We start from the raw sequence: 26,536 nt of genomic DNA, 5'->3' as shown, positions 1-26,536 counted from the left end.
GCCTCTGATTCTCCTAGTTCCCAGACCACTAATATCCTGCCCTCGTGCTAAGGACTATTTTTAGAAATTGTTGAGGAAGAACTTCCTTTTGACTCAGCACGACTCCTATCGCGTGTGTGCAGAAGGCGATCCTGGCTGACCACAGGGTTCCTTGGGGTCTTGTGCAGCCCTAGGTCTTCCTACTCCTAAAGACTCTGGCCCAGGAGTAATCCACATGTCAAGCACAGCCCTCACTATTACATATTTATGTACACACACACACACACACACATGCACACACATACTCACAGATGGGTGTGAATATATATTTTTAAGATTTTATTTTTAAGTAATCTCTATACCCAACGTGGGGCTCAAACATACAATCCTGAGATCAAGAGTTGCATCTCCACCGACTAAGCCAGCCAGGCACCCCTTTAATAATTTTGCTTTTAAAAATAATAAGGATATGAGGAATTCATGTTATTTGTTGGCAGTCTTCATGCATTCCTCAAGAATTCTTGCAAATGGGCCAACGTTACTTTCAATTCATTTTTCAAATGTCGTGAAACGATGATAAATAGTAAATTGACCAATTAATGAAGTTGACATAATGGTTTACTTTGTAGGCATTTCGTTAAACATGTAGTCATTCTGATTATGCTGTTTTTCTCTGCATATTTTCCAGTAAGTGTATTCCTTTCCTAGAACTCAGACTTTTCCTGTGAGGATAGTGTCCCATTGATAAGCTAGATCTGCCTGGGAAGTCACCTTTTGGGACAAGTGGGTGGGCTTGGCCAGCATGATGGCGGTCCCCAGCAGCTCTGCTGCGAGGGACAGGTCATGGGTTGTGGGCGATGAGTGGGGATGTTCTCTGAGAAGAGTCAGCCATTTCCCAAGCGTTGGTGAATGTCATCCTTCCTGGTCTGTGGTGTTGGGAAGAAACTCGAGCTCAGCAGATCCTTTGGAATTATGATGCTCTATTGAGTCTGACCACAGATATGTGTCTGAGGAGTCACATGTGAGTCCTCTCACATCATAGCTCTTGATGAACTGACGTGAAAAGATGTCCAAGGCAGAGTCAAGGGAAAGGCAATTTTATACAGCACAAAAAGTAACAGCCTCTTGCTTGTATGTACATAAGCGTGGACAAAATCTGGAAGAATGTACCAAGGACTGGAAATACTGCTTATTTTCAGAAAGCATAACTATAGGGGAACTCTCACTTTCAGAGTCACCCGTGCCCCCGTAATATTTGAATTTTTACCATGAGCACATACACCCATCCTCGATTTATGCGATGGATAAGTCCAGAAATGTGTCAGTTCATTCCAAATGCTTGCCTCAAACCTGCAAAATAAAGTTTCTCATAAAGAAAGAAAGAAAACACTGGGGATATGTTTCAGTAGGTTGAAAGCATCATCAGAGAAACATCCTCTCTTGGGTCATTCATTAAATAGCGACGGTAAACAACACGTATAAATGTATGTTAATGATTATTCAAGAAACAAAAGGTCACCTGACAAACGCTGGTGAAGCTGGAGATGGTGGTTTTGGCCTGTAATCATCAAATCCGTCTTTCTCCAAAAGAGAGGATCATAAGGGAAGGGAGGGAAAAATGAAACAAGACAAAATCAGAGAGGGAGACAAACCATAAGAGACTCTTAATATGGGAGACAAACCATAAGAGACTCTTAATTATAGGAGACAAACAGGGTTGCTGGAGGGGTGGGGGTGGGGAGAGGAGGTACCCGGGTGACAGGCATTAAGGAGGGCAGGTGATGTAATGAGCACTGGGTGTTATATAAGACTAACTAATCCCTGACCTCTACCTCTGAAACTAACAACACATTAGATATTAATTAAATTTTTAAAAATCTGTGTTTCTCCTTTTCCTCCATTTTAGTGAAACTCGCTTCCAAAATGTTTGCCATGGGTAACATCTCAGTCTTTGTCCTTTTTAAAATTTTGTGGCTCTGTTGTTTAATAAGGTAAAATCTGATGGAAAGGTGACGCTGGAAACCGTTTCTGTAAGGGCTGGCAACTTTTTGATGAAAAACTTCTGGCTGTTTATTCATCCAGGACCTCCCAAGAATATCAACCAGTGTCTTCTCGTCGTGATAATCCTACAGGCTGAGCTCTTGGGGAAATACATGTCACCCAGTGTCCTCTCAGACCACAGGCAGGACCCAGCCTTCAGGCTAACTGGGAGCCAGGGCGTGGATGAGACGACACTTTGCATTTTGCTCTAAGGGTCTGATTTTCTGATTTTCTGTGATTTTCTGAACCCGGGGATCAGGAAGAGGTTCTGAAAATGAGAGGCAGGCAGTGTATTCCCAAACGAGCTCTATCTTGAAGAAATTGATTTCTTTAGCCATTTTTTTTCTAAAATGTGTAGAAATGAATCCCAAGTAAGTTGATTAATCAGAAAAAAGTCCTAGAAGGGGAGCACCTGGGTGGCTCAGTGGGTTAAAGCCTCTGCATTGGGCTCAGGTCATGATCCCAGGGTCCTGGGATCGAGCCCCATGTCGGGTTCTCTGCTCCTTGGAAAGCCTGCTTCCTCCTCTCTCTCTGCCTGCCTCTCTGCCTACTTGTGATCTCTGTCTGTCAAATAAATAAATAACATCTTTAAAAAAAAAAAAGTCCTAGAAGTGAAATTTTCAAAAGAGAAGCTCAGGCTGCAGGTGCCCAAGTTGTCATTGGATAATTTTCTGATTCATTCGCTTGGCATTGGCTGCCCCTAAAGGGGACATTCAGGGAGACTAAGGAGCAATTAGAGGGATATCTAGGCCCGTATGACATATATGACAAGCTTTATATGACTGTGAAGAACTCACAGTCCAGTGTGGTGTTTCTCAAACTCTGAGGACTGTTCTCATTTTTTACCATATCTGACTATCACATTTACAATCTTTTACTTAATATTTTTCTTCAGAGGAACTGATTGTTTCCCTTCAATAAATTTGTTTCTAAGAGAGCTTATGTATCTATTATGGACTAAAGGTTTGTGTCCCTCCAAAATTCTTATATTGCTGGTATGAGGAGGTGGGACCTTTGGGAGGTGCTTAGGTCATGAGGATGGACCCCTCAGGAATGGGACCAGTGCTCCCGTAAAAGGGACCCCAGAGAGCTCTCTTTCTCTCTTTTCACCCCCAGGGGCTACAAGAGATGGGCAGTTGGCAGCCAGGAAGAGGTCTCCCACCGGAGCCTGACCGTGCCGGCATCCTGATCTCAGACTTCCAGCCCCCAGAACTGTGAGAGAGAAATATCTGTCACTGCTAAGCCAGCCAGCTGACAATGTTTTGTCATAGCAGCGCGAACTGACACAGTATTGCTGCGAGATTATGGATTGTGATAGTCATGATTTTTTCTAATACACATCACAATAAATATAAACTATTAAACTATTCAAGTGTTTTAAATGCCTGTCCACCTGTCACCTCAAGGCATTTTGTGTAGCAGCCTGCGGTGGGGAAACATCAAACTCCGTGAGGAGATTCGACACACACACTATGCATTAATAACTATAATCTAAAGCAGGGCGGGACCTATGTGTGGGAGACCAGTGCAGTCCCACAGGCCCCATAGTCAGAAAGCTCCTGCGTTTGGGACTTCGTGCTCTTGCCTTGTCTTGAAGTTTTTAACTGAGGCATAAATTAGTTCTGGGTGTATAACATAGTGAAGCAATATTTGCGCATACAGAGAAATGATCCGACAGTAGTCTAGTTGACATCTGTCGCCATACAGAGTTACACAACGATCTCCTCTCCTAGCAGCTTTCAAATATGGAATATGGTATAATTAATAGTCACCGTCCTTGACATTACATCTCTATGGCTTGTTTATCTTATAACTGGAAGTTTGTACCTTTGACCCATCCTCCCCACCTCTGGCAAATACCAGTCTGTTCTCTGTATCTAGGAACTCAGTTTTGTGGTGGCGTTATTTTCAAATTTCACATATAAGCGAGATCATGTAATATTTGTTTTTCTCTGTCTTATTTCACTTGCATAACGCCATCTATGTTCTCACAAATGGCAGGAATTTCTTCTTCTTTTTTTTTTTATAGCTGGATAAAATTCAGTTGTATATATATATGTGTGTGTGTGTGTATATATATATATATATATATATATACCACATTTTCTTTTTCCATTCATCCATTGATTCATACTTAGTGTCTTTCCATATTTTGTTGTAAATAACACTGCAGTGGACTTGGTGGGGGTGCATGAGGTTTTTAGTCAATGAATCCCTGAGCTGGTGTTGTGGAAGTAAAGTCCAATAGGACAATGAAACACGTGCTGGTAGCTGGTGGCCTCGGCGCAAGCACCGTCCTATCTTCTGCTGTCTCCTCCGGATGTGGTCTTTGCTGCCCGGCCTCCTTCCACCTGGTGTCCTCTTCTCAGCTAGTTTCCCCTCCCTGCCCTGGTCCAGCAGCCACTGCCACTCCCTGCCCTGGCCAGAGGGGCCCGGGCCCGGAGGGCCCTGCTGTGTCTCAGGACACGGCGGGATGGCAGCTGTCTCTGCCCTGGGCTGGTGGCATGGTGCATTCGGCAGAGGCGAGATTCTTGCCCTCCCCTGATGCAGGTACCTAGAGCCGCCCAGTGTGCAGGTTGCAACCCCCCGGGGGCTCGCCCACCGATGTGATGGGGGAAGCCTGCCTCAACATGCTAATCCAGCCCCTTCCAGTGGGAGAGGGAACCCCACAGCCCACGATGTGTGAGCACCGAGTTGTGGAAGACACAGGTGGCACGGTGCCGGTGAGGGTCTGCCATCGCAGCCCCTTGCCCGAGGGAGTGCAACTGAATAGGAAACCAAAAAACACCATGAAGGGACAAGAGAGAGTTTTGGGAAGAAAAGAAAAAGCTTTCTATTTTAGTACATTTAATGGCAGCTTTACTACTACTTCTTCTTCTTCTTCTTCTTCTTCTTCTTCTTCTTCTTCTTCGTCTTCGTCTTCTTCTTCTTCTTCTTCTTTTTAAGATTTTATTTATTTATTTGACAGACAGAGATCACAAGTAGAGAGAGAGGCAGGCAGGGAGAGAGCAGGAAGCAGGCTCCCTGCTGAGCAGAGAGCCCGACATGGGGCTGGATCCCAAGACCCTGGGATCATGACCCAAGCCAAAAGCAGAGGCTTTAACCCACTGAGCCACCCAGGTGCCCCTCTTCTTTTTTGAATAAGGGGCCTTGATTTTCATTTTTATCTTGAGCCCACAAATTATGTAGCTGAACCTGACCCAAAGCAGCCCCTGGGAAGTGTCACTGGGTCCAGGCAGGTACAGTTTCTAGAAGGTTCTGGAAGATGTTACCCAGTGGCCCTGCTCCTTGGGGCTGCTGAGTTGGGCCTGGGAGTCCGATGGGATTTAGATCTGCAGGCCTGGGGACAGGCACATCTTGAGGAAAGAAACAGAGGTGGGAGCTCAGGGTCTGCCCTGGGAACTGCAAAGGCATGTAGCCCAGGTGGGGGACCAGGAACCGTAGGATATGGCCCAGGAAGTGGGCAAGTTCAGGGCAACTGACGCATGAAACTGATCTTGGTCTGTGGCCCACACGAAGACCCTGACAGTTTCTGCCTCAGAAAGCAACAGGTGTGGGAGACAACAGTGGTGGTGCTGTGGGGAGAGGCCTAGGAAGGGGCAAGATCATACATGGAACAAGTAACACTTTTCTTTATGAACTGTGAGAAGCCAGGGACCGAACGGCTGCAGGATGTAATTCTAGGAGGAAAGAGTGAGACTACAGGCAGGGCGGGCTATGGGGAGAGTCCTGAGCAGGAATGAGACCAGACATGTGTTACCCAGGCCAAGAAATAAGGATCTATGGCAGCCGTCTCTGAACTATTTAGATCATACACCCTTGAGATATTTTTGAGCACACTCCCTAATTTTTGTACCTTTATTTATGCATAAATCATGCACTTGCTCAATTCTATTATGGTTGTTATAAAACAAAAGCAAAAACAAAACTTTAAAAAAGGATAACTAAAAATAAGGATAAAAGAAAGTTCTAACAACTTCTTCCTGCCCCACAGCCCACTGCTGTCATGCATACGCTCAATGTTAGGCCTAGACAGGGGCTGAGCTTCTGGGCAGTTTATGCTTTATGTGTGTGTGGAGGCGGCTGTGTGACAAGCTGTGCAGATGAGTTGTGGGGTGAGTGTCGGGGAAGAATCTAAACAGGGAGTCTCAGGGGATCCTCACAACACCCCACGGGCAGGAGCTGTTATGTTACTTCTCGGTTACTATGAGGATGATGGGAAGTCCTGTAACTCATCTGAAGTCCCAGCTTGGGCCAAGATGTGGACCCAGGTTTGGATGACTCCGGAGCCTCTGTCCGTCCCACTAAGCCACCCAGCTTTCCCTAGTTAGCTTTGGGTCTGACCTGTTTTTCTGGAGGAGCGAGTTGCTGGGGTTGAACTCTGTTGTCAGAGCAGGGCGGTTAGGGCACTGGAGAAGACTCTGACAGCATCCTGTTTATAAGGGCCGAGGGCATCTACCTGCTGGCCGTGACCTCCATCTTGGGGCTTCATCCTTGGTGCACTGGAAGCTGAGGGGCATTGGAGAACAGATTCTACCCCCTTCCCCTCAGGTGGGACAACTCTGAGGTGTGTTCCCAACCCTCTTTCAGAGGTGCCCCCGGCCCCGAGGCTTGGGTGCTCTTAGAGGTGACCTACTTATTAAGATACTCTGCTTTGGCTTTCTTCCTTTCCCATCTAGCCTTTCTCTGTCTTACTCCCCCCTCCTGGAATCACCTCTTGACTAAACGACCTGCCCACAGATTCCCCCCTCTCTGGGGAACCCAGACCAAGCAGGTCCACCAGGGAGAGAAGCCTTGTCTTATGCCATGTAATTCTGTGGCTCAAACGTCCCACTCCTTCTGCCTGGGCCTTGGCACACAGTGCCAAATGACCATGGCATTCTTTTCTCTAAACCAAGAGTTAGTTCTCCACAGGGCACTTCAGGCGACTGTTAACAATCAGTGAGTGTTGACAAGTGAGTTGAAATCTATTTGACTTGAGTTCCAGAAAGTTTACTCAGGTTGCTTTATGAAGAATGGATGGCAAGGTTGAGGGCAGGGGCAGAGAGACCAGTTAGGAGTCTACTGGAATAATCCAGATGGGAGATGACAGTGGCTTGGACCATATTAGCAGCCAGGGTAAGAAGCACAGGGTTCTGAATGTAAGCCAACAGGATCTACCAACTGATTGCATGCAGGACATGAGAGGAAGAAGGGACTCAAGGGTGACTGCCAGCTCATTGGGCCCAAGCAACTGGCTTTGTCCTTTTCTGAGATGAAGATCAGGAGGAACACAGTGGAGGGATAGGTGGTGTTGGGTTTAAGATGCCCATTAGACATCCAAGTAGAGAGGTTGGGTTGTAAGTTAGAGACAGAAATTTGGTGTTTAGGGTCAAGATCTAGGTTAAAGAGCTATCTTTGGGAGTCACTCAGTCCTTGAGACTTGGTGAGGTTGGCAAAGAGTGACAGGGAAATGTCCAAAGCCGGAACCTTGGGGAATTCCTGGTGATCAGGGTCAGAGAGATATGAGAAGGAGTGGCTAGCGTGGTGGGAGGAGATCCAAGGAGAGTGTAAATCCAAACCAGGACTGTGTCAGGAAGGTAGAGTTATCTACTCCACCAAAGATGCTATTGAGGGGTTTAAGAAGTTGGGTAAGGAAATGAGTCAATGAAGGGGCTAAATATTAGTGGTAGACATGGTTATATCAGAGATCGCATATCTCAGGTGGAAGGAGAATTATTGCAGTCTGTTTTAGAGAAGGAGTGAGCTGGAGAAACAGGGTGTAGTGACTGGAGCGTGGGACACAAGAAACTGACACGACCGAAGGCTCTCTAGTCAGTGGTAGTGGTGGGTTCTAGGGTATGTCTGTGGAAGTGAGTGGTTGAGGGGGAGGTGACAAGGTCACTGGTCTTCACGCATAGGTCATGGAATTGGAGGCTGGGTGCTATAGACTAAATGATTGTGCCCCCCTCATCCCCCCACTCATATGTTGAATCTGACTCCCTGATGCAATGGTGTTTGGAAGACTGACCTTTGGGAGGTGGTTAGATGAGGGTGGGGCCCTGATGAATGGGATTAGTGCCCTTATAAAAGAGAGACCCTTGCTCCTTCTGCCATATGAGGACCCAGGGAGAAGAAGGTAGAGTATGAACCAGGAAGTAGGTCTTTACTAGACACTCAGTCTGCCTTGATCTTGGACTTCCCAGCCTCTAGAACAGTGAGAAATACATTTCTGTCTTTAGGCTGCCCAGTCTCTGACAATCTGTGATAGCAGCCTGAGTGGACAAAGACACTGGGACTTGGGGAGGATCTTTGTGGGGTTTGAAATCACCAAGAAATAAAGCTGGAGCTAAAACAGTGCTGGAGAGCATGAGAGTGAATCAAAGTCCTCAAGGAATGACAGGAAGTCACCTGGAGTCAGCAGGTGCCTGCAACTAGGAGGGCACCAGTGGGATAGCTTGGTGAGATCCCGAGGGGGAGTCAGAAGCCCACTGGCTTTTTTCAGAGGGAATCAGGGAGAATGGTTTGGAAGCAGAGATGAAGAGCAAAAGTGATACTGACCCTCCCCAGGGGCTGAGTCTAGCTAGAAAAGGGGGCCGCCCTGTTTCAGAGTCTGCCAGGGAAATGACCCCTCCCATTCAGTTTCCCACATCATTGCCATTTCACTTAAGAGGTCCGAGATCCAGTACTTTCTAAACCCACATGTGATGCTGACCTTGGAAATTTTACCCCAAACCCCAATTAGCCATCCCCACATAATACTGGGACAATTTTTCTCCTCCGTTTCCCTAGTAGGTATATATTTGTCATCTCCAGAGCTTGTATTTGAAAATGACCTTTAAAGTCCTTGTTTACAAAAACATGTAATTCTTTTCGTTGTGAGGTCATATCCCTAAGGAGACTTACTAAATCTGTGTTTAAATTTCGTTGCCTATTTTTTCCACCAGTGTCATCGGGTGACCTTTACAAACATACAAGTTAGCACTGATTGAGGTCAATTAGAGCCAAGGCACCTTCCCCAGACAGTTGTCCTTACCTAAAAAGAGGGAGGAAGGAGGGAAGGAAGGAAGGAAAGAAGGGGGCAAAGCCGGCAGGAAAGAAGGAAGGAGGAGGGGAAGGAAGGAAGGGGGAGGGAGGGAGGAAGAAAGAAAAAGAGAGAGAGAAAGGGGGGAACCAAGGAAGGGGAGGGGATGAAGGAAGGACAGAAGCAAGCATGCAAACAAGAAGGCTAAGAACTCCAATGCAATAATATTTACAATTAATCTTCTTTTTTTTTTTTTTAAAGATTTTATTTATTTATTTGACATAGAGAAATCACAAGTACACTGAGAGGCAGGCAGAGAGAGAGAAGAGAAAGCAGGCTCCCTGCTGAGCAGAGAGCCTGATGCGGGACCCTGAGATCATGACCTGAGCCGAAGGCAGCGGCTTAACCCACTGAGCCATCCAGGCGCCCTACAATTAATCTTCTTGAGGGATCATTTTCAGGAACCACCCCCTCATCCTTGCCTGATATCCCACCATCTCTGGTGCTGGTCTTTATAGTCCCAGTGTCTGGAACAGTGCCAAGAAACATCTGCGACGAATGGCCGTTGTTCCGAGCCCTAGCAAAGATGCCTCCATTGACTGTTAGGACCTTGGACCTTCAGTCTTCCGATGCACATCGGCCCCCACACCCAGTCCAAGCCCTTCCTCTGCTCCCCCACAGAGCTGCGACTTGCTTCTTTTCTCCCGCCACATGTGTGTTCAGAAGCATATTGGCTTTTATTAAGTGCAACTCTACTGTTAACAGATTACATAACTTAATCTCGTGCCAGGCACACCCTGGCGCTGGACCCTGCTGGGCAGGAGGCCAGATTTGGATCAAGTTTGGTGAAGAGGTGAGCTATTCACTGCCAGGGCACCAGCTCCAGGACGGCGTTCCAGCTGCACGTTGGACTCTGGGTAGTTTCTGTCTCTGGTGACCGAGGTTGGAGGTCATCTGGACTGGGAGCGACAAGCAGCAGGAGTGGTAACAGAAAAGTGTAAATAAAGCAGAGGTGAGGGAGATGAGGGGAGCCGGGTTTGGTCAGGAGGATGAGAAAATTTCCTATGTTGCCACTCTTCTGCTCCCCTAAAAGCCCATCTGCCTCCAGCAAGCCATTGTGTGAACTTGAATTGGCCTTGAGAGTTCTGCCCTGTGCATTTGAGAATATTGATGAGTTCTTAGACCACAGCACACGGAGGTGATTGTTGTTGAAGAAACACGTGTTCATTGTGCAGCTTCCTGTGTGGTCAGGGCGTCTGGTTTGGTTCGTCCCAGCGCGGTCCCCACCATGGTGACCCACGGCAGTGACTGAGGATCAGCCCTCACCAGCCATCTCCCTGGCTGTGGAGTCTGTGATAGAACCCTCATTAAGTGACTCCTTCCTTATGAGCTCCAGCGAGATGAAAAGGAAAAACTCTCAGAGCAAGACACTAGGCACCTTTGAGGTCTTAGGTGAGACATCCGTCAATGGTAGTGTGGAGAGCGAATGCTAACATAAGAAATGTCAGCACAAATGTCAGCATAAAAACGATACAGCAGAAACGCCAGCATTCAAGGCTGCAGAAGCTCTACCCTGAACCTGATCCCTATGAGGTCTCAACAAATCCAAAGGGACTCTCCACCAACCCCTTATCAGTCCCTTAGCACAGCACTTCTCTGCTTTGTAGAGCTTGTTGGAACAGATCCTTGGTCCTGCCTCCAGAGATCTGTTTCAGTAGCTTTGGGTTGGGGGAGGCACCATCATCACTTCGGACAAGCCCCAAGATGCTGCATAGGATGGGGTTCAGGACATGTTACCCCCAAAACATGGCCCCAGACCATAACTGAACAGAACTGAATACTGAAGCTGGAGGAGTTTGAGAAAACAACAGATGGATGGCTGAAAGGTCATTTTGCTGAGAACCGCCAAGAGAATTATTTGTGCTTGATCCAGATCTGAAGACATGTGGTTGGACGTGCATATCAGTTTCCTTATTTGTAAAATAGGGAAAAGACTCCTTCCTTGGGCATGGTTGTGTGAGGATTACGGTCACAGCTGTGTGGGTAGCACAGGAGCCAAGATCTGGCTTCTCAGACTCACAAGAACAGTGCACTTACTAGTAATGAGCACAACACTGGTTCCAGTGGAAGGAGCTCTTCCTGGGTCCAGGCGTCGTGCTCACTGCTCCATATGCAGTGCTCCATTTAAACCTCACAACACCGCAGGAGGGAGATATTGTTATTACCCCCAAGGAAAGCCGAGCGAAGAGATGAAGTAACTTGCCCCAGGTGGCAGAGCCAGGGGTTGAACCCAGGTCCCCTCCAATAAGGCTGCTACTACCTCATGAACTGTGGGACTCCTCCCATCAGTGCTCTCTGGAAACCATCAGATTGGCTGCAGCTCAAACAGGGCTAGCAGCCAGGAGACTCGGGGTGGAGTACTGGCTCTGCCATCACAGCTCTCTGTGGGTTTAGGTGAGCCACTTGCTCTGTCTGGACCTGTTTCCTTATCTGTAAAGTGGTGTCTAAGGACCTTTCAGAGCTAACATAGCCAGACTCTGCTACTTTTCCATTTTCCAAGTGGGGTTCCAGAAGTTTCTCACACAGCCAGGGTTCCGGCCATAAGCCAAGTCTCAGGAGACTACTTAGACTTCTGTAATTCTCTCAGGCTTAGAAAGAAAGGGACTCTATGGAGTATCAACAGGGACAGCCGGGTCTCAAAAATAGGGAGTACCAGGTGAGCTGCTGGCTCAAACTACACGAGATCACTGATCCCGCCATCTCTTCCTTCTGGCTTTGCTTTCATTCTTTCTTTTCTTTTCTTTTTTTTTTAAGATTTTATTTATTTATTTGACACAGAGAGAGAGAGAGAGAGAGAGAGAGATCACAAGTAGTCAAAGAGGCAGGCAGAGGGGGAGGGGCAAGCAGGCTCCATGCCGAGCAGAGAGCCCAATGCGGGGCTTGATCCCAGGAGCCTGAGACCATGATCTGAGCTGAATGAAGCCAGAGGCTTTAACTCACTGAGCCATACAGGCGCCCCTGGCTTTCATTTCTTTATACATGAAATCATTTAAGGCTGGGACCAGATGTGTTGCGCATATAACTACTTTGTGTCAAGACAAATGTCTTAAAGGCAGAACAGGTATTTAAACTTCATCAAGAACAGTCACCACCTAGATTCTGCCATTAATACTTTATTCCACTTGCTTTATCACGTGTCTGTCCACTGAATTATTCATTTATTCATCTTATTTTTTATATATTTCAAAGTAGGTTACAGACACCTGTATACTTCCCCCTAATATTCAAGCATGCTTACCATTACCTGAAGTTCAATATTTGATACATTTTCTTTGATATAAAATTTACATCCAACAAAAGGCACAAATATTGGGCATACAAGAGCTGATTTTTGACAAATACATTAAACTGTGTAATTAACCCCCCATCAAGATATAGAATATTTCTCTCAACTCAGAAAGTTCTCTATGCTCCTTTTCATCATAGAATTTTTTCCCCATCAAAGGATAGTTTTGCCCAGAAAAGTCCTTTAAATTAGCTTCACTGAGGTAAAATTTCTATACAATACAACTGCAATTTAAAGTATCCAATTGGTTGAATTTGACGCATGTATATAGTTGTGTAAACACTACCACAATCGCGATATAACATACGTTCATCACCTCAAAACTTCCTTCATGCTTCTTCAGAGCCAATCATCATTCCCCTACCTTTGGCCCCTGGAAAGCCCAGATCTGCTTTATATCACTATAGTTTTTTTTCTCTAGAATGTCATGTAAATATTATCATACGGTATGTAGGCTTTTGCATTTTAGTTTCTTTCACTTAGCATCATGCTTTCAGATGTGTGTGTTTCAACAGTTTATTCTTTTTCTTATTACTGAATAACATTCCATTGTATTGATATGCCACAATTTGCTTATCTGCTCACCTACTGAAGGACATTTGGGTTGTTTCTGGTTTCTAGAACCAAAATCCCAGATGCAACATAGGTGTGGCATGGAGTAAGATTTGGAGATTCAAAGGAAACATTTATCTCTGTATTGGTCCTTATCTTGTTGGGGGGGATATTTCTAGACCAGAAATCAGTAAATGTATTCAGTATTGCAGATATTTTAGGCTTTGCCATCATAGCTCTAGATGACACATAGGCTAAAAAAAAAAAAAAAAAAAGTGACTATGTTCCAATAAAACTTGCCTTATGGATGCTGAAATTTGAATTATAGAATTTTCATGTGTCACAAAATATTATTCTTCTTTTGATTTTTTTCAACTACTTAAAAGCATAAAAATTATTCTTACCTGCAGGATATACAAAGGCAGACTGTACATTGGATTTGACACACAGGCCATAGTTTGCTAACTTTTGATCTAGATGAATTCAAAATGCTTTAGAAAATTATGTTTAACTATGTCTTAAAAATGTTATGGTAACCACCAAAAGAATAGGCATAGAGTGTATCATTTCCAACCCACAATAAGAGAAGCAAGGGAAGAAAGAAAAACTGATCGGCTAAAGAAAAGATAGAAAAAAAAAAAAGGAAGAAAGGGTGATAGAGAACATACAAACACCATGACAAGGAAAACTCTAGTTGTATAAGTAATCAGAGTGCCCCTGAATAGGCTAAATTAGCCAATTACAAGACCTAAATGTTCAGTTTAGGCTAAAAAAAAAAAAAAGAAAAAAATAAAGTTATATCCTATTTCCAAAAGGTATATCTGAAAGAAAATTATGCAGAAACTTTGAAAATAAAAGTAGAAAGAAACAAAACAGATGAACATGGGGGAAAGAGAGAGAGAGAAGTAAACCACAAAACAGACTCTTGTTTTTTTTTTTTTTTTTTGAAAGATTATTTATTTATTTATTTGACAGAGAGAGATCGCAGGCAGAGAGGCAGGCAGAGAGAGAGGAGGAAGCAGGCTCCCCGCCGAGCAGAGAGCCCGATGCGGGACTCGATCCCAGGACCCTGAGATCATGACCTGAGCCGAAGGCAGCGGCTTAACCCACTGAGCCACCCAGGCACCCCACAAAACAGACTCTTAACTCTAGAGAACAAACTGAAGGTTGAGAGAGTGAGACGAGGGGGGGATGGGTTAAATGGGTGATGGGGATTAAGGAGGACACTTGCGATGAGTGTTACATGTCAGCGATGAATTGCTCAATTCCCTCCTGAAATGAATATTATACTGTAGGTTAACTAACTGAAATTTAAATAAAAACTTGAAGAAAAAAATAAAGGCAGAAGGAAATAGATACTACCCAAATAGGTATCATAGGTTACACAGTAACTATAAAACCAGAAACAATACAACATCACACCCATTAAGATAGTTACTATAAACAAAACACAAAAAATAGAAAACAAGAAGTGTTGGAAAGCAAGTGAAGAAATTGGAACCCTTGTGCCCTGTTCATGGGGATGTAAAATGGTGCAGAATGGTCTCCTAAAAAATTAAAAATAGGATTACCACATGATCTAGCAATTCCACTTCTAAGTACATTACCCAAAGAATTGAAAACAGGGACTCAAAGAGATGTTTGCACACCCATGTTCATAGCTGTGGTATTCATGGTAGCTAATGGGAAAGAGCCTCATGTGTCCTTCAGCAGACGGTTAGATAAACAACAAAAAGTAGTTTGTACATACAGCAGAATATGACTCAGTCTTGAAAGGGAAGGAAATTCTGTCATGTGCAACATCATAGATGAAACTTGAGGACATTATGTAAGCGAAATAAACCAGCCACAAAGGGTTGAATACTGTATGATTCCACTTACAGGAGGATCCTAGAATAATCAGATTCACGGAGACAGAAAGTAGAATGGCAGCTGCCTGGAACTGGGAGGAGAGAAGAATGGGGAGTTGTTACTTAATGGGTACAGAATTTCAGTTCTGCAAGATGAAAAGAATTCTGTGGGTGGATGGTGGTAACAGTTGCACAACAGATGTGATGTACTTAATCCCACTGCCCTGTGCACTTAAAAGCAGTGAAAGTGGCAAATTTTATGTTATGTGTTTTTTTGCTACAATTAAAAAAAATAAAATAGAGACACCTGGGTGGCTCAGTTGGTTAAACATCTGCCTTAGGCTCAGGTCATAATCCCGGGATCCTGCGATCAAGCCCCGCACCAGGCTCCCTGCTCAGTGAGGAGTCTGGTTCTCCCTCTCCCTTTGCCCTTCCCCCTGCTCGTGCTCTCTCTCTCGCTCTCTCAAATAAACAAATAAAAATTTAAAAAAATAAGATAAAAATCATCCCAGCAAACACAGATTAGTTCCTCTTGATAAAAGCTACAGTCCGCTAAAACGATGGTCATATGCTTCAATGTATATCACCCTAGAGTTCTGAAGTGTATCTAATGTACATAAATAAAACATTGTACCAAAAGAGAGTACTCATTTTTTCCAGACAACTATGGCCCTTTTACAAACTGGCCACATATTTAACCACAAAGAGAACCCCAACAAATTCCAGAAAGCACACAAATCTTATTATTTGGTCACTATGCAATAAAATTAGAAATTGCAAAACAAAACAAAGAAGTAGCCAAATTTAAAATCTTTTTGGAAATTTTAAAGTCTCTTTTAAAGTAACTCTTGGGATGAGAAGGAAATTATAAACCAGAAATAAGCCAAAATGAGACTGTGTTTTCAGGGACCTATGGGACCTGATCCAAGAGGACTCAGGGGAAATTTATTAGAAACAAGAAGAATTCAGAATAAATTAAGGAAGCATTAAAGTCAAGAAGCTGGAATGAAAGATCAGCAAAAATAAACCTGAAGAAATTAGATGCATGGAATATAAAAATTAGAATTTAAAGAGGTGGAGTAATCACATTGAAAATAAAGTTGATTAATAAACAAAATCTTGATCTTCAAAAAGATCATATTGCTATAGACAAATCTAACTAGATCTCATAAATAAGATACATGAATAAAAATTTTTTTTTCTAAAGACTTTATTTATTTATTTGCCAGAGACAGAGGGAGAGAGAGCGAGCACAGGCAGACAAAGAGGCAGGCAGAGGCAGAGGGAGAAGCAGGCTCCCTGCCGAGCAAGGAGCCCGATGTGGGACTCGATCCCAGGACCCTGGGATCATGACCTGAGCCGAAGGCAGCTGCTTAACCAACTGAGCCACCCAGGCGTCCCCATGAATAAAAATTTAAAGAATAATTAATATTTAAAATGAAAAAAGGAAACACAACTATTGAGATTTTAAAGTATTCTAAAATTTTCTAAAAAGAAAGGAATGTTAATAAAAATTTTAAAAATCTAGGTAGAAATGCTGAGTTTTCTAGGAAGAAACAAATTACCAAAACTGGTCTAAGAGGAGACAGAAAACTTGAACAAGCCAAAAAACACAGAAGAAATTAGAACTGTTGTGAGAGTTCTTTCCCTTTAACAAAAAGCCAAAACCAGGCTCAGATGGTTTCATTGGTGAATTACATCTGATTTTCAAGGACCTGACTATCTCTATGGTACATAAATCCTCAGAATGTACGAAACATAAGTCTGCAAGTCTAGATGCCAAGTTGGAAAGATGGCATATTGGTCTAATGGGGGCTCTGGGAGGTCTACTCAAGTTAGGAGCACAGTTTTAGGGGCAAAAACACTTGTGCCAGAGAAAGGGGGGCATCTGGGTTAGGCAGGGGAAGCTGTCAGACCAGGATGCAGATCTGACCAAGTCTTTGCCCACCCAAATGAGAAGCCCCAGAGCAGAGATTTCCCATTAGAGGAGTCCCACATTGATCAGAAGTAGCTATAGGCATGCACCTTCCTCAGTCTTGCTTACTCAGTACTTGGAAATACCCGAAAAAAGTGTGACCTTGGCTCACCACAGCACATAAAAAAAAAAAAGAAAGAAACCAACAAAGAAAGGAAGAAAACTATGGATTAATTGCATTAAAAACTTAAAGGCCCAACATTCCAAATAAACTACCAGCAAATTGAATCCAGTGTTGTTTTCCAAGGATTATACACAAAGACTGTAAAGATTTTTAAGTTTTAAGCAGAGAATCTATTAACTTGCTACATTAATAGATTGAAAGGCAGAAAAGATTATTTCCATCACAATAAATGCCTTGATAAATGGATTTGATAAAATGTGTGCTTATTTCTAAATAAGAACATAACATTCTTGGCAAACTAGGGGTAAAAGGAAACTTTCTTGCCTTGATAAAGCCTAGCTACCAAAACCCATTAGGAAATATCTTATTCAATGGGGAAAAATCAGACATTCTAGAAACATCAGCAATAAGACAAATTTGTCCACCATCACGATTATTACTAACCAGTCTACTGGTGATCCAAGTCAATTAGGAAGGAAAAAAGAAAGGAATTAAAAAATTACCATTTACTGTTTTAAAATTAATTATGATGATGAACAACAATGAATATGCTAAAAAATATCAAATTTTACCCTTTAAATGGGTAAGTTGTATAATATGTGAATTATATCTCTAAATGCTATTAAAGCATCATCATTACCTTGTCCATTACAAGACTTACTACTTAAAAGATACTGTCTACTTAGAAAATCAAAGAGAATACGCTTAAAAAAATCATCAAAATGAGAAGATTTAGAAAAGTAGCCGAATACAAAAACAACCTACAAAAATCATGTTCTAATAAACAAACAATAGTCAATTTCACAACACTAAGAAAAGGGGGGTAGGGTAGAATCCTATTTACTCCATGCAGAAAGACTAAACAGCCAAGGCTAGACCTAATGAGAAACTTAAATTTTGAAGACTTAAATTTTAAAGACAGGACTTGACTGATGAACAAAAGTTGAGGTATAAAGCACGGCAGCCAAACTGTTTGTGTACCCCAACTTCCCTCTGGGAATGGCTGGAGTGGAAATTCCCTTTAAAAGAGCCTGTGGACGTCGCAGGGACCATGAAGAATGTGCCTAATGAAGTATGTAAAATTCCGAGCACCAAGTCTGGCAAATGGTGAGACCTCAACAAATGTTAATTATTTTTCCAGATTCCATGTACAGTCAGAACTCAGGGGCACAGCAATGGAAAACTGAACTTGATCCTGCAGTGTTGGTGGGTTAATTGGGATGGTAGAAAAGCTCTGAAAGGAGTAGGACCCTTCATTGAACTAAACTGTGCCACTTAGAGATGAAGGCATCCAACTAGACATATGAGCTCATGGAGAAACAAGTCATCAGAGTTCAGAGATAGAATCAGTGCATGTGTTTGAGGGTGGATTCCTAAAACCAGAGGTCCCTGGGCATTTATTTGTCTATTCAGAGTAACACTGACCCAGCTGTACAGCCCCACTCAGAACTGTACAGGAAACAGGTGGGTCATGAAGGGTTTTCATTCATTCATCTTTTATTCATTCATTCAAAAAATAATCATTGGGTTCCAAACTCTTCTTTGTACCTACAAGGAGCTAGAAGGAAAAGGAAACTGTATATAGTAAAGACTCTTTTTCCAGTCTCGTAGAGTGAGAACAGGATACAAGGAGACCCATAAAGCTGAATGAAGGGCCAGGCAAGAGATTTAAAAGCAAGGCCAGGAGTAGGTAACTAGAGGGACAAGCATGTGGGAACATGACCCAGAAAGAGGCCCAAGACTAGGGACAGATTTCAACAGCTGTCCTCACTTCTCAGACAGGCAAACATTTAAAGACTGACAACACCAGCTGTTGCTGGGGTGTGCAGAACCAACCCTCCCTGGGATGGTGTAAATTTGGGCCAGCTTTTCAGGAGGGCAACCTCACAAAACACACCAACATTTAAAACATATGTACATATGTACTCAGCAATTTCAAACCAGGCATTTATCCCATGGGAATAATTGGACAAATGAAAGCAGATGTCATAGGGCGCCTGGGTGGCTCAGTGGGTTAAGCCTCTGCCTCCGGCTCTGGTCATGATCTCAGGATCCTGGGATCGAGTCCCGCATCGGGCTCTCTGCTCAGCGGGGAGCTTGCTTCCTCCTCTCTCTCTCTATGCCTGCCTCTCTGCCTACTTGTGATCTCTCTCTTCCTGTCAAATAAATAAATAAAATCTTAAAAAAAGAAAGAAAGAAAGAAAGAAAGAAAGAAAGAAAGAAAGAAAGAAAGAAAGAAAGCAAGCAGACGTATCTGTACAGAATATTTATTGCACCATTGCTTGAAGAGGAAAAAAATTGTAATCCTTGGATCAGTCACAAGCTCATCCTTGAACAAGTCATGATGGTCACAGGGATCGAGTCCCTTCATCAGCCAAATCTCAGTCCCGCATCTCTCCTCTGTGGCCAGGGGTTGGAGGAGAACCCGGCTGGACAGTTGAGGATTAGACTAAGGGAGGAAGTTCCCTGAAGGGGGCGGGGGAAGAAGAACACCTGTTACCAGGAAACTAGGGATAAGAAAACCTGCTGAAAAAGCAAAATCTATAGCTACTTCCATCCACTAGAGAAAGAACGGCTGGTACAGAGGGAGGCATGTTTCAGGCAGAGGGAATAGACCCTTCTTCAGAGTCTCAAAGAGCCCTTATAGTCTGTGATGAAACTCCTTGACCTAAGAGGATGAGGAGGCGCACTGGGAAGGTCAGCCCTTAAAAAGGACATCCAGAATGGTGAATCCAGCCATATGAATAATGGAATAACTTGAAAGATATGGCTGAAGCTGTGGGGTGGCTGTGAGAGAAACATCAACACAACAATCGAGAATGCTTTGAGGGGGTTAGGAGAGTTTCTGGCCCTGAATGGGTTACACCACATCGACACACATCAGCATGGGGCTAGAATTGCGGGCTCCACCTGCTGCCTAGGGACATGGGACAAACATTATTTCACCACTCAAAAACTCAGTTTCCTCATCTCTGAAATTGAGAGAGGAAGCCAGTCTTGCAGGCGGGCTGGGAGAATGACACAAGATCATATTTGTAATATATTTCCAAACCGTGTCAGGGAGTAGGAGTTGAATCTAGCAAGGCGAGGGGCATGGCGGAAGTACCCCCCAAATTTAGACAGAAGGGGAAAAGATGCAAATGGAAGTCTTCATTATGGTGGCCTCAGAAAGTCTGAAAGCCAGAGCTTTGTTCTAGTGCAAAAGGAGCCGTGGAATTTAACCCAGGGGCCGTAAGGACAGTTGTAATTGTACTTGACCTGAAACTATGTTGCAAAACCAGAACTTGCCCCTCTGCAAGTTCTTAACTATACAAAGGCAACTGCTGTTTACTTTCAGGTTTTTAGGCATCAAGCACACTTTCACTGGCACCCTTCAGAACAGGAGCTAATTAAACACCCCAAGGCAAGGATAGGGTCCCCCCTCCTACCGCTGCCTCCCCCCTCCGTCCTGTACTCCACTTTGCCTTGTGCCAAGAGCACCACAGGCTTTGTGCACCCTTCCTCAAGACCAAGGATGGACAACGCTTATAATGGCTGTCTTGAGTCTCCTTGCCTCTAACTCAAGCCCAGGGAGCCTTATGCCAACAGGGCAGCAAGCCTGTGTTGGTCCATCTGGGAAGGAAGGACAGAGGGACACCACTGGGAAGGTGCGTGTGTTCAGAGAGCACGAGACAGCCCCAGCCCTCCTGACCCTCACGTGGTACAGTCTGTGTAGCAAGAGCATTGAACCAGAACAAAGGCTGTTCTGTTGGTTGGTATTGGGCAAGCTCCTGGTCTCTCCAGGCCCCTTTCCTTGCTCTTAAAAGGGAGGTCAGAATGCCTTGGATGGCCGTGGGCAGTGAGAGAAACCTTGCAATGACCGGCCTCCCAAGGAGCCAGGCCCTGTGTAGGTGCGTATTGCTATTACCCTTCTGCATCCCACGGGGCTTTGCAGAGGGTGAGAGCAAATGCTCTGTGACCTGGGGTAGGGAGAGGATGGTCCACCTGGCTCAGGACACCAGGCACAAAAGCAAAGCCAAGAAGCAGCCATCATTTCTTAGAGCTCTTCTTGGCATTTTCTGGCTGGGCGCCGAAGTGAGGCTCTGGCCACAGACACCAGGGCTTCCCTGCCTCTGCCCAGATGAAGAACTGCACGTCGGCCAGGAAACCTCAGAGGTGTCCGTGGAAGAGGAGGGAAGCCCCTCAGAAGCAGGTGCCCATGGGAGAGTAGAAGGGAGTTGAACAAAGAAACAAAGAACCAAAAGGACGTGAGAGGAAGGACCCACCGCCCCCAGCTGCTCATGATAAACAGCTGTATTTTGCACTGCCAGCCCTGGAGAGGGACTTCCCCAGGTCTAAGCCACCAAGTAACACAGGTGCCACTGGGATTGCCTTCACTGATGCCCTGTGGCCAGAGGGACGACCTGATGACAAGGAGGTGGGGTTCATTGGAGTGTGCACAGATGCTGGCCAAAGCAGAGGTCGTCAGCTCAGGTTACCGGGCCGGAGAGATGACACCAGATCAGGGCAGGGCAGAACCAGCGGCAGGAAGGCTGTGTCAGGAGCACAGGCTAGCCAGCAAAGGGTGGCAAAGACTCCTTCAGGGACATGAGGGGTCAGGTCCAGTGGACAGGGAGGCTCCAAGGCCAGCGGCCAGGTTTGAGGTGTGCTTAGGATGGGGGGCGGGTGCCGGCGGCTCACTTCTGCCCCACCCCCCGAGGATGAAGCCTCCTTCTTTCCCCCATTCTTTCCATTCCTTTCTTTGATCTGGCAGCTTTTTACTAGATTATTTCCCAAACAGTAGGATTTCTTGGAAACTTCACTACTTGAACATGGACAGTGAGTCTGAAAACTACCCTGACCATTCTCACTCCTCAGTATGGCTCGGGTGTCACAAAGCATTTCTGCTGAGAAGATGGAGAAGGTGCACGCCCAGACTCTCACTGGTCTCGTGCGGTTAATTCTACCGGAGGGGCCAGTGAAACTTCAGGAGGACGCGTGCCGGCTGCAATGGAGGAAGCTCCCTTCTATCAGCAGCACAGCGGACACCTCTCTGGCGGACTGAAGAGTTGCATATTTTATTCAGCTCTCTTGATCTGGGCCCCAAACCTCAGGGCCAGATGATCTGATGCTTCTCTCATGCCCTTACTCAGGCCTCACAAAGCCTCAAGTCTTTTCCTGAGCATTACATCCCACAAGGGGTAAAAGGAGGCAGAGGGAACAAGATGGGAGCTTGTGCCTAGCCACTCAGGATGGACCCTTCCTGCTCCTCCGTGCAGCCTGGCCCGTCCAGCCCCAGTTCCTGATGATGACGCCTCTCCTGGGAATCGTTACCATTCTCCTAGATCTGGACCAAACATAGTTACTCCGTGCACCTTTGCCTCCCCAGGCAGTCGGCTGTTCTGTTCTCCGAAGCCCGCTGCCCCAGCTCGGTAATAGTCCTCACCCCCACACGGGGCTACAGCCCCCCAGCTGTGGACTCAACCATCCCTGCCACCCACTAAGGCAGCCCAAAGGCCCTAGGGGCCAAGTTTAGCACCAAAGTAGGTGCTGTTGAAGGTAAGACAGAGGTGAGAAGCTCTAACTGGAGATGAATGATAATAGTGCATTGATTACCTACTACAGGACAGTGTTCAATGCTCTGTTAATATCACAGCAACCCCTGAGACAAATATTATTACAACCTTCACTTTACAGTTAAGGAAGTGAAAGCACAGAATATTTACGTAACTAACACAAAATCTACTAAATAAGAAAGCCAGGATTTTAAGACAATCTCTGGGGGCGCCTGGGTGGCTCAGGGGGTTAAGCCTCTGCTTTTGGCTCAGGTCTCTGCCTTCGGTTCAGGTCATGGTCTCAGGGTCCTGGGATCAAGTCAGGGAGCCTGCTTCCCCCTCTCCCTCTGCTTGTGTCTCTGCCTACCTGTGATCTCTCTCTGTGTCAAATAAATAAAATCCTTAAAAAAATTATTTCCGAACTGTTTACAAAAAAAAAAAAAAAGTCAATCTCTGCTCTTAGCCACAATATATATGCTTTTCACACTAAGTAGGAATGAGAACAAGAACTACATTTTGGAAGCTTTGAGGCTTCAGCATCAAATAATCCAGGGCATGAACTTTGGCTCTGACCTTGACCTTACTGAACCAAGCTGATTATCAATTTCCCCAAATGTAAAATGGGCGTAAGAATGGTATGTTGCCTTATTATCAGTAGTTTGGTTGATTTTAAAATTATATTAAAATTATATAATGTACTACCACCCACCCCCAGTCCCAGTTATATACATACTATAACGTATATAATGTGCTATAACGTACAGCAGGAATACTGACGTGCTGTGGCCTCGTGAGATTTTTAGAACTGCTGCCACCAACCCTAATCTTAACCCTGGAGAAATAACATTCACAGAGGATTACCTGGAGATTATGCAGGGTATCTCCTCTCTTAGATTTGACTGAGCCAGACTAACAAAGGCTATGCTCCTGGACTCCTTTTTCTGAATACTGACTTTTCCTCCAAGTATCCCACTTGCCTTTGGGGTCACTGCCCTTGGATGCTAGGCCCTCGGCCATGTATTTGAGATGCTTGGGTTTACTGTGACCATGTGTCAGTGGATGCCTTCAACCTGACTCAGCTTCCCTTATGTGAGGATCGTAGGGACCCTAGTCTAACACAGAAATTGTCTTCATCATAAGCGCTGTGCTAAAACAAGGGGACATATTTTGATCTTAACTGCTGGTAGTAGAATTCTTCTTAAGTAGGCAATAGTCCTTGTTTGGGAAAATACTGCCATAGCTGGAGGCATGGGGGTAGAAGCCCAAGAACTGGGTGCTTTTATAGGCCAAGCAACTCAGGGCAAGGCACAGATTGAGATAAAGACAGGAATTTGACCTCTGAGCAGGAGGAGTAAGAAGAGGGGTCTGTGAGGTGGTGAGTGAGGTGAAGGCCAAGGGCAGAGGGGTTTGCTGCTTGCTGGGGCAGCCATAACAGAACACTGTAGACCAGGGACTTACACAACATAAATGTACGTTCCTTCAGTTCTGGTGGCTAGAAATCCAAAGTCAAGGTGCGGGCTGGGTTGGTTTCTTCTATAGGCTCTCTGGTTGGCTTGCAGGTGGTCACCTTCTCCCTATGTCTCCCCACAGTCTCCTTTCTGTGTGTGTCTATGACCTAATCCCCTCTTCTCATAAAGACAACAGTTGTATTGGATTAGGGCCACCCTAATTACCTTACTTGAACTTCACCTTTAAAGACCTTATTTCCAAATACAGTCCCATTCAACACATAACTTTTGTGGGGAGCACAATTCAGCCCATCAGAGGAGCCAAATGACATTTGAAGACTGCTCTCCATCCAACCCTGTTTTCTTGTAAAAATTTTCACTAACTACTTTGCGTGAGCAGAATCTTTTTTAGATGTCAAAGGAAAGGTAAGCCTCACATCTGGAAGCCAGATGGTGTGGAACACATTCCCCTTGTGGGATCAAGAACCCTGAGAAAGTGAGCTTCCAGGGAAACGGAAAGAAACTTGGGTCATGCCTGGGACATCCCCTGGGTCTGGAGATCTCAGCTGGCATCTGGTTTGCATCACTGATCATGTTTCCCTCTTGGCTTTGATCGTTGACAAACTCAGAAGCAGATTGGAGGTCCCTTATAACACTCATGCAGAGTTACTTTCCCATGCTCTGTCCCACTACTTGGCCCTCATTTTCTCTTGCCCCTTGATTGTGGACCCTTCTTGTCTTTGGCATCTGTTCTTTTGAAGCATTTCACCCTACTCCATGGAGTCTCTACAGACCTGCCAATCATAGCGCCCAGACCCATCTTTTACCCCCATTACAGTGATGAGGGCAGCTGGCTCAAGCTGGCTGATATGCCCCATCCGCATGACTACAGTCCTGGCTATGTGACTCAAGATGGGCCAGAGAATTGCCTCAGACTGACATGGTGGGGAGAGGTCCTCTTAGTTAACTACCAAGTTGAAAAGGTGTGAAATCTGAGGCTTTCAGAGTTCCTCTTTCCCATTATATGGACACAACCTCATTTAGCATAAGGTCACGCAGAAGCAAGTGGAGCTGAAAAGGGAGAAGAGACAGAGCCTTTAGAGTATATTTGAGCCTCAAGATCTAGCTATACCTATAGCTGGATTCACTCCTAGATCTACCTAAAATTGGGAGTTAAATTCCCTTTTCCCACCAGGCACTGGGATGCAGACTGGAGGGAGGTATCAGATTAGCTCTGTTCCTCACTTCAAGTCTAGAAGGGAGCCCTCAATTTGAACACAAGGCCAAAGGTCAGGGAAACAAAAAGAAACTTGGGGTCATGCATGGGACCTCCCCTGGTTATGGTCATGGCCTTTGACCCATGGCATGAGTACCTTGGAGTCAGAAACCTAACGGGCAAGTCCATTTCAAGGATTATGACCAGGAATAGACTTCTGGAGTTATTTACTAGTTAACAGAGTTTGTAACTCAAATAGAACAGCTTCTCACTAGGGTTGTGGGGATATTATATATCCAGAAAATCTCAAGCTTGGTGAACAGTGGTATGTGACTGCTCAAATCCCAGGGCAGCCAGAGGCCCAGCAACTATTCTGAAAGGAAGTGGCCATTAAAGTCGTCCCTTAATGGGGAGTCTTCCCTACACTTACTCAGAAGTGGCCATTGAAATCCCAAAACAAGGGGTATCTTTGCATTTAGTAGGATGGGGGCAATTGTCTTGTCTGACCCAGAGAACTGCCTGGGGCTATCCTGGTTCTTACCCTGAAGAACATGGAATGTACTAGAGCCACTTTGCACAATTCTTCCTTCTTGTCATTGTTGAATAGGAGACTTATGGCAGTATTTCTGCTGTCCCTTTGTCATTGGGTCTTGGGTATGCCGGTGGTGATGGGTGATGATCTTTTGACACTAGGGTGCCAAATCCATGAAAGGCTGCTTTGGAACCTCATGAAAGGGGAAAACGCATCATCAATAATCCTGAACCTTGAACTGAGTGTTCAGCAACTATACAAGATTCTTGTTTCTAGTTTTCATTTATAGAATCATTGTATTATGCTACTCAAAAGTCTTCACAAAATTGTATTTATGGGAAGAAGGGTGATTTTGTTTGTCCTTCCCAGAGGTCCTTCCCAGGTGGATCCTCTTTTCTGGATCCATGTGGTCTCAGAAGGTCTAGGGGTCAAAACACTCCCACTGCTATTTCCATCTTCACAGAGGTGGAACCTAGCCCAGGATGGCCAATCAGAAGATTCCATCTTTCTATCATCCATAGTGACTGGTTCAGTTATGGACTGTGACAAGCAAGGCCAATCACGATTGACATTTGAGCATTAGCTAAGAGAGATCCTTTTTACCCAGCAATGTTGAAGAAGTAAAAGCAGTTTCAAATTCAACATTGGACCCTCTTTTTTTTTTTTTAAGATTTTATTTATTTATTTGACAGAGAGAGATCACAAGTAGGCAGAAAGGCAGGCAGAGAGAAGTGGGGCGGGGGGAAGCAGGCTCCCCATTTGAGCAGAGAGCCTGATGCGGGGCTCGATCCCAGGACCCTGAGATCATGACCTGAGCTGAAGGCAGAGGTCCAAGCCACTGAGCCACCCAGGCACCCCTGGACCCTCTTTTCTTAAAGGTTCTTCAGTCATTCTACCATCAGAGATTTCTCATCTCTGTGAAAGTTTGGAGCCTCAG

At 45.0% G+C, this 26,536-nt stretch overlaps 2 long non-coding RNA genes across 2 annotated transcripts in view; both read right to left on the bottom strand.

Moving 5' to 3' along the window:
- Positions 1-394: 394 nt before the first annotated feature.
- LOC116595875 lies at positions 395-11,216 on the bottom strand. The gene is made up of 3 exons (XR_004287897.1): positions 11,120-11,216; positions 1,499-1,556; positions 395-1,329 (listed from the first exon to the last, which is right to left on the bottom strand). It is a non-coding gene; the product is annotated as an uncharacterized LOC116595875 (long non-coding RNA).
- Positions 11,217-12,475: 1,259 nt separating this feature from the next.
- LOC116595874 overlaps positions 12,476-26,536 on the bottom strand; it is a 50,404-nt gene continuing 36,343 nt past the window's right edge. The window contains exons 3-4 of the long non-coding RNA XR_004287895.1: positions 13,102-13,174; positions 12,476-12,565 (exon numbers count right to left, since the gene is read on the bottom strand). This is a non-coding gene — a long non-coding RNA (uncharacterized LOC116595874). The remainder of the gene's footprint in view (positions 12,566-13,101; positions 13,175-26,536) is intronic.

The sequence above is a fragment of the Mustela erminea genome, chromosome 7 (assembly GCF_009829155.1).
Source record: "Mustela erminea isolate mMusErm1 chromosome 7, mMusErm1.Pri, whole genome shotgun sequence".
NCBI classification, from domain to species: domain Eukaryota; kingdom Metazoa; phylum Chordata; class Mammalia; order Carnivora; family Mustelidae; genus Mustela; species Mustela erminea.
Note: the sequence above shows the minus strand (reverse complement) of the source record. Positions and strands in the feature narration are given on the sequence as shown.